Source organism: Arachis ipaensis, chromosome B08 (assembly GCF_000816755.2).
Source record: "Arachis ipaensis cultivar K30076 chromosome B08, Araip1.1, whole genome shotgun sequence".
Lineage (NCBI taxonomy): Eukaryota > Viridiplantae > Streptophyta > Magnoliopsida > Fabales > Fabaceae > Arachis > Arachis ipaensis.
In genome coordinates, this window is record NC_029792.2 from 118,977,252 (window position 1) to 118,985,240 (window position 7,989).

Here is a 7,989-nt window from a genome sequence, read left to right on the forward strand (position 1 = left end):
TCATAAAAAAAGATAAATTTCAATTACTACCATTCGTGGAATTTTTTATTTTAATAAATAAAATAAATGTAATAATTACTGAATTAAATAATTTTAAAAAATATTATCGAAATTCACCACCCTTAGCTTTTCTCGTTTATAGATATTGTAAATGAAAAAGTATAGGGAAACAATGGCTTAAGCGTATAATGTGTACAATAGAAGTTTAGAAAGTATTAGAAATATGATCATTACTATTATATTGTCCTATCAGATTATGGTTTTGGATGAATTTCGGTAATATTTTTTAAAATAATTTAATTCAGTAATTATTACATTTATTTTATTTATTAAAATAAAAAACCCTTTTGTAGTATATGTTTTTCTTTGTAAAACTAAATCACTTTTATGAATAAATTTCAAAAAAGAAATTAAAAAACCTTATAAATAAGAAAGAAAATTCTAGGTATGTAAAGAGAAGTTATGGGTGCGTGGGTTACGCAACACGTTTCGCAGTGTTCGAGGCACACTTTTTCTTGATCTTGAAAACTTGAGCCACTTTCAGATTTTCATTAATTAATTAAAGAAAGAGTATAAGCAAGGTAGTGAACTCGTAGTTTTTACCTCGACTCGTTAAGCTAACTCAAAATCGTAATTCGTTGAATCGTAAGACGGAACGTAAATATGACTCGTAAAATATAAAAATTTAGAAAAATTTAATAGCAAAAACTAATTTTACAGATAATAAAATAAATCTCAAATAAGCTAAATTACCCATAGAATTATAACTATTATATATATACCATGACAAGTCAAAAGTCACAATTCAACACAAATTCACGAATCACAACACAAATTCACAACTCATAAGTTCATACGACACTAAAATAAATTCAAGTGGCAAATAAATCAACCAAACTACAAGAATGAACAACTAATTAACTAAAATTTAAATAAGTTATTTAATAATCATTCTATTCTTCATCAGTCATAAAATCTTCACGAGTTTCACAAACTTCTGCATTACCATCTTCTGCACAAATTTTATCTGAATGTTAGTCGGATTTTCACTTGCATTAGCTTGAGTCGATGCCATTCCTGTTCAAAAAAAAAAATGAAAACAGTAAATATTCAACAAATCAATTTAATATCATAGCAAAAATTTAACAATTTAACAAAAATTATAGAATTGTATTCAATTTCAAGTACAACCATCCAAGTTCAACAACCTTTTATATAACAATCCAATTCAAACAAAAAATACTAACATAACAAAAATTCAAGAATTATATTTAATGCCACAACAACAATTCAGAAATATAGATAGTTATAAAATTATTGGGATAATATAGGTGACAAATAATGAAGAATTGAAGTAGTGCTTATTGCTGCACAACTATTAGTACTGTCATAGTTGCTTATGGTGAAGAATTGAAGATCGAACACATTACAATTACATTACAACATGCACATATTTCAGGGTCCCAACTTCTGCAGTATGTTTAGCATTGATAATTGTAGTCCTCTGACACACATAATCTAATATCCCTTATTTATACAAACATATATACACCAAAATAAGAGAGATAAGAAATTCAAAAGTACAAGACAGTAAACAAAATTAATTAATGGTTATAAGGTTTGCTTATTCTATATATCATATTTGTTATAAGTCAGATACACAAAATGAAAATGTGTGCCTTAGCTTATGAGACTACTTTATCTTACCAATGACTATTGATTGAGAAATAGATAATCAAGTGATTATGGCATCAGGATCTCATCCAGCATGCTATATACACATAGCCCTTGAAAAAGTATTTAACTAGATAAAGAAAGATGTGAAAACTTTGTAGAATTTATTTAGATCAGAATCTCAGAAGCTTAGGTACATCATTGGGATTTTGCTTGTGTTTGTGTGATTGTGTTAAGGGTTTGTGATATGATTGCAAATGGAAGGTTGCATGTGATGAATGATGTATGTAACTAAGAGTATGAATAAATATTGCTAATTTGATAACAAGAGAGAAATTGAGATAGAGGATAGCTTCTTTTCCTGTGAGTAGAGAAGTTCATGTTGTTTACACATTCTACTAGACTTTTTTCTGAATTTCTAATAAAGTCACTCAAGTTTCAAGGTAATTAAACTCATATATATATAGTAGAGGAACACTTAGTTTAATTATAGTGTCAAGAATCAATATAATTATTATTCATAATTTGAGAACTGTTATCTCAATACATTTTGTGTTAAACATTATTGGGTATAATAAATTAACTCAGATTAAACTCAATCTTTTAGTTCATGATGGCTACCATGAATTGGTTAACGCTCTTGAACAAAAGTTTGACACTACTATATCCTGTAATCAACTCTATCCCTATAATATCATTTACCTTTTTTTTTCTAATTAAAATAAGATTGAAGAGGATAGAGATTAAAGAGGTCTTAACTTTTAATTTACCTGATGAACTAGCAGCAAAGGGGAGGGGAAGAGCAGCGGCCAGCGATCCAGATTCCAAAGCCAGAAACAGAGAGGCAGAGCCAGAATTTGCGACGTTCACGGCCTCACGCAGTCCAACCACTACCAGTCCGAGTCGATAACACAAGCGACAAACCTCACGGCGAGTCGGCGATGCTCCGAATTGGGGTTTTCGGTCGCGCAAAATTCATATTTCAGAGGAAAAGAGAAATAGAGTCAGAGATTGAGACTTGAGAGAGGTGAAAATTTGAAATTTTGGCCATAGAGAATTGGAGATAAACTGTAAATGTGAGGGAGATTAAGAGATTAGAAACTGTTACTCTGCTAGGGCTCCTCTTCCATGGTCTTCTATTTAGATTTGGCCAGTGGGTTGGGTTGGGCTGCAATCAGGGACTCAGGGCCAAGAAAAAGAACTTCTTCAACCTGAAACGCAACCACGCGGCAGAAGCGACGATTTCGGTGACTCTGCGATTTTCAACGGCGATTTCACACGGAGTAGCCTGGTTCTGGACGAGAAGCAGAAGCGCAACGGGAAGATGGAGTAAAAGCGTATAATCGTGCGTTTCCACGAGTTTACACGCGATTCTGACTACCTTGAGTATAAGGAACGTCGAGAGAGGAATTCTCTATTCGCATATTCTCCTAATAAAAAAGTCGCAAAAAATATTCTCTAATTAAAACCGCCCCTCTCTCTTTATATCTTTAAACCAAGGTTATGAAAATCGGTTCAAACTGATCGGTCAAACCAATCGAACTGCAAACCAAAGTGAAAACGAATCGGTCTGATGCTAAAATCAGAGAATTTAAAAACCGTTCTTGAACCATCAAATCGGTCTAGAATTGGTCGGTCGAACCGAACTATAACTCGGCCGATTTTTTGAATAAAGTTTAGACGGCACCGTTTTGTAGGGCATGGGAGGTAACCTTTACTAGCCCCAACCCTAAGCCCCTGTCCCCTAACCAAAACGCGCTCCTGCCTCTCACACACTCAACCAGTCCGAGCTCCTCTCATCGAGCTCCTGCTCCTTCGTCACTTTCGCCTAGCCACCGCCTGCTACCGCCGCCGACGCAATTGCGAACTTGGAAGCCACCGTCGCGCCGTCGCATCTTCCTTCCCCATTGTTGCACAGCAACCATCGTAACTTCCTTCCCCTTCAATATTCAGTGTGCGCGTCCATCGAAGCCGATTGGTTTGCTTAGCAATGGCGGTTGCTCCCTCTATTAGGCTTTTCCCACCTTCCTTCGCCTCCATTCCCTTTCCTCATCGCTCTTCCTTTTCTTCCCGTTGGCGCTCTCCCTCTTCCATTTCTCTTCTCCTTCCCATTCACTCTCGCCTTCAATCTAGTAACTATCTAACCAACTACTCTCCAATTTTGTTCCACTTATTTATTTATTTATTATGATAATTTGATTGCATGATTGTACTCTAATATTATTTAATTGAAGCTAGAACTGTCCTTTTGGATTGTTCAGATTCTTAACTTGATATAGAATTAAGTGAAATTTGTGTTGATTTTTTGCCTTTATTCTATTTGCTGCTTCTGCTTCTGCAAATGGAGATATTGGGGCTGAATTACCTGGTGATCAGGAAGAGATTATATTCATGGGGACTGGAATTAGTGAAGAGATACCTAGAGTTAGCTGCTTGACTAATTCTCTGAAAAAATATCCGGTACAATGAAGAAAAAAAATCTTTTTGAAAAAAATAATTAAGATTTTGCTGCAATGGAAGTGAATGTTTAGGGTTTTGTTAAGATTTCTATATTTCATAATTGTTGTAGGTATGTTCAAAGTCTGCTCAACCGGGCAATAAGAATAGGAGACTTAATACGAGCATCCTCATTCATCACCTGGGCTCCTCAAGAACTCATAACATTCTTATAGATACTGGAAAGTAAATTTTTTGTCTGTGTGTGATCTGCAATTATGTTAGATTAGGGATTATGATGAGCTTTTTACTTATTTTGTTTTGATGTTAGTCTAAGTATATGATTTCATGATGGCATTACATTTGTCCCATCACCAAAATTTAGAATATTTTTTAACATATAAAGACTTGCTAGAACCCGTACTGGATTACAGTAAGCAGACAATAGATGATTTAGTTAAATTATTTGGAATATTTTTATACAGCAATGAATCATAATAAAACTTTAGATCTATGCAGTTAGTAATTAGAATAAGTGAGGTAACTGTTGAGAACTTAGGCTGGGAATATAAGGTACTCCCAATGGCCTTTAGGGACATGTAATTACAACTTTTAAGGTTTGTATTAGATTATAATTATATTTTAATGTGTTTATTTATATTTTATTATTTTATTATAAAATGGTTTTTTCGGTTCAACTACAGTCGAACCTATAAATTAATGAACCAGTAGTTAGAATGGTTCGATGACCAGTTCAGTGTTCAAAACCTTGCTTTAAATCATTGTTGTCAGAATCGGACCAACCTGGCCGATTGGACCGGAAACCAGTGAACCGGTCATGGACCGGTATGGGTAAAACAAGGGACCGGACAAGTAAAAACCGGTTTGACCCGGTCGGTTCTAATAAAAACCGCTGAACCGGCAGGTTTGAAAAACCGGACCGGTTTGATTTTTATTTTTTTAAACCCTTCCCACGAAAACGACGCCGTTCCCCCACTCTTCTTTTTGGAAAAATTAAAACCCTAACGGAGCCCCATTTCCCCTTCACTCTCTCTGACCCAATCTCACAACTCACAAGTCACAGAGGCAAAGCTCTCAGCATCTCATTCTCTCACTCAGTTTGTCACCGCCACCGCACGTCGCCGGTTTCTTTGCATCGTCTCGTCGTCTCCTGTGCATCTCCTTCACTGCGCCGTCGCCTATGTCCGTGGTTCGCCTTCACCGCGTTGGCGCATCTCCTTGCTCTTATGCGTCTCTGTCATCATCGTCGCGTCATCGTTCGGCGTGGTTCTCTGTTGCTTCTGCCTCCCCCTTGCCAGTTTTTGCTTCGTCATGCTTGGTCGCCCTATTCTTTGCGCGTGTTCTGCCTCTGCCTTGTGCCTGTCTTGTGCCTCCTCTGTTTCTGCTTCTGGCCCTCTCCATCTCATGCCTCCTCTGACTTTGGCTCTGTGATGGGAACAGATTGAAACGCTGTGAGATAGTTCTGATTCTGGACTTCTATTTTTTTTGGTTATTGTATATTGATTTTTAAAACATGATTGTTGCTGTTTAATTGTAGATTTAGAATAAATAAATTGATGTTTATTAGAATTTATATACAGTGACATTTTAAAGCAAATTTGAAAGCAATTGGAATTTGATGCTGGTTGAAATTTGTATATAAATTGTTGTCGTTTTAAACTTTTGATGCTAATTGGAATTTGTATAGAATACTTGATTGTTGTTGGATTAAAACTTGATTGTTGCTTGTTTAATGTAAATTTAATACTTAATTGTTATTGTATAGAATACTTGATACTTGATTGTTGCTGGGTTCATATTTGATTGTTACTGGTTTATTGTAAATTTAATACTTAATTGTTACTATATTAATATTTGATTATTGCTGTTTTAATGTAGATTTAATACTTGATTGTTATTCTTATTGCTACTGTTACATGAGTGTTTAAATATAGATTTAATGCTAATCAGAATTCTTTTATTAGTTATTTTTAGAAATTAAAATTTGTTGGTAGAATGTTAGTGGAGATATTTTTTTAAATATAGATTTAATATTTATTAATATTACAAATTTGAAATTACATATATTTATTATTTAAATAAAATATTTAAATTATTTATTTAAAAAAAAATCCTACAACTAATCGGTCTAAAATGTACCCTAAATAAGAGGGGCTCATCCAAGATCTGGCTTTCTGGTGCAGTAACAAGTTTCGGATATGCAAGGAAAGCGCAGTTATGTTCGAGTGGAAACTCCTCTTCTTAGTTCCAGACTCCTCGCACACCACGGAGGCTTCCAAAACCACAACCAAAACCGATCTCTTTCTTGCGAGATTCGACGAGATCCAGGCATTCCGAATCTGATGATTGACTCACTCAGGCAGTTGCTTGCTACCAGAGCGGCGGCCATCCTGTTAAAACGGACAGGTAAAACCTTTAAAACCTGCTCTCTGATGAAGCTCCCGTTATTGTCTCCTTATTATCGCTTCTAAGGCATCCAGTCTGCGTCTGCATAGTATTTGAGCATGGAAGACCGTGGAGGACACGGCGGCCTGGTCATTGTTGGCGTGGGGGCCTTCCAATCTCATGGCTGCTGGATCGATCTTGAGTGATTACGAAAGCAGAGATATTGCTCTTTGATTTCGAAGGTATGATTTGAAACCTTGGGTAGAATATGGTGTCATTCCTCTCTTTCCAGATGGACACCTTTTTCATTAGCTGAATGTTGGGCTAACTATACAACTAATTTTGTGATGTTTGCAACAGATCGGTTAACTGTAGCTGACAACTAAATCAGAAAGCTGTGCAGTCTGATCATGCTGGTCGCAAATGCGGCAATCAGAGGAGGTAATAATTCTTCTCTTTTAACTGACAAAGCATTTGGCATAAGAATTTGTTTATATGCTATGGTTCACGCTTTGCTAAATAAAGTTGAGGATTTGGGAGGGTAGAGGATGATGGGAGGTTCATGGTTTCATTCATGGCGTCATTGATAAATAGAAATTTGTTACCCTGTTTTGATTGACTAGGCTCCAGTCTTAGCAAGTTAGCATAAGTGTATGCGACTTTATCTCGGCTTCCATGTGGCTAATGGTGGCGTTCTGTTTCGTTTATTCTTAGGAGGCAAGAAGCCTGTTGTCCTCCCAAAGCCGGTTTAGTAGACTGGTTTCAAAATATGAATGCTTTTGTTGTTGTTGGATTTGTAGGATGAGGTGGTGGTGGCATTGCATCGCTGGTGACAGTAACGATGTAGTAATGGCGAGTGGTGGAGTGTGTTTTTGTTGGTTCTTGGTAACGGTAAGGGTGAGGGTGAGAAGGAGGTGATGGCGGCGGTGATAGTAGTGGTGTGGGGGTAACCGTTCAGGGCTTGGTGGGTTAAGGATTTGGATTTGGAGTGAGGTTTAGGGTTGGGGTTGGAATTGGGGGTTAAGAGTAAATTTTGGCTAAGTGTTGACAGTTGACACTAAAGACCGGTGATAAAAATAGAATTCAAGCTTGTTTCAAATATTAAAGATAAAATCACATCAAATTAAATGTTATGCTAGGAGTAAGTTTTGAGTTAGGGACAAAAGAATATTTTACCATTTTCTCTATTTTTTAAAAAATATTCGGTGAACTAATATTTTTAGTAATTAAGGCGAATCAAGATCACTATTTTTTTTAGCATAAGAATGTTTCACTCGTATAATACAAATTCGAAATAAGAGTTTCCCTGTGCAAAAGAAAACAAACCAAAGTTTTATCAATAAAATACAGTTTTCTCAATTTCTCCGCATGTCTAAGGTTTGGTTTGCTAGAATTTTTTAAAAAAGTATAAATAGTTTATTTTGTATTTAGTAAAAAAAAAGATTGCATTTTTTTATTTGCAATTTTTAAAAA

General features: G+C 35.5%; 1 protein-coding gene and 1 long non-coding RNA gene across 5 annotated transcripts in view; one reads left to right on the plus strand and one right to left on the minus strand.

Annotated features, from left to right (window-relative positions):
- The window catches only part of LOC107614454, a 12,368-nt gene continuing 5,128 nt past the window's right edge, over positions 750–7,989 (minus strand). Inside the window, exons 2-4 of one of the 2 annotated variants that reach the window (XR_002352959.1) lie at positions 3,606–3,608; positions 2,445–3,487; positions 750–1,077 (exon numbers count right to left, since the gene is read on the minus strand). This is a non-coding gene — a long non-coding RNA (uncharacterized LOC107614454). The other variant, XR_001614451.2, reaches the window with a different exon arrangement.
- The window catches only part of LOC107614303 (naringenin 8-dimethylallyltransferase 1, chloroplastic), a 60,706-nt gene continuing 57,842 nt past the window's right edge, over positions 5,126–7,989 (plus strand). The window contains exons 1-4 of one of the 3 annotated variants that reach the window (XM_021109852.1): positions 5,126–5,582; positions 6,315–6,537; positions 6,604–6,758; positions 6,877–6,957. The gene's annotated coding sequence lies outside the window, so the exon portion shown is untranslated. The remainder of the gene's footprint in view (positions 5,583–6,314; positions 6,538–6,603; positions 6,759–6,876; positions 6,958–7,989) is intronic. The other 2 variants (XM_021109850.1, XM_021109851.1) reach the window with 2 other exon arrangements.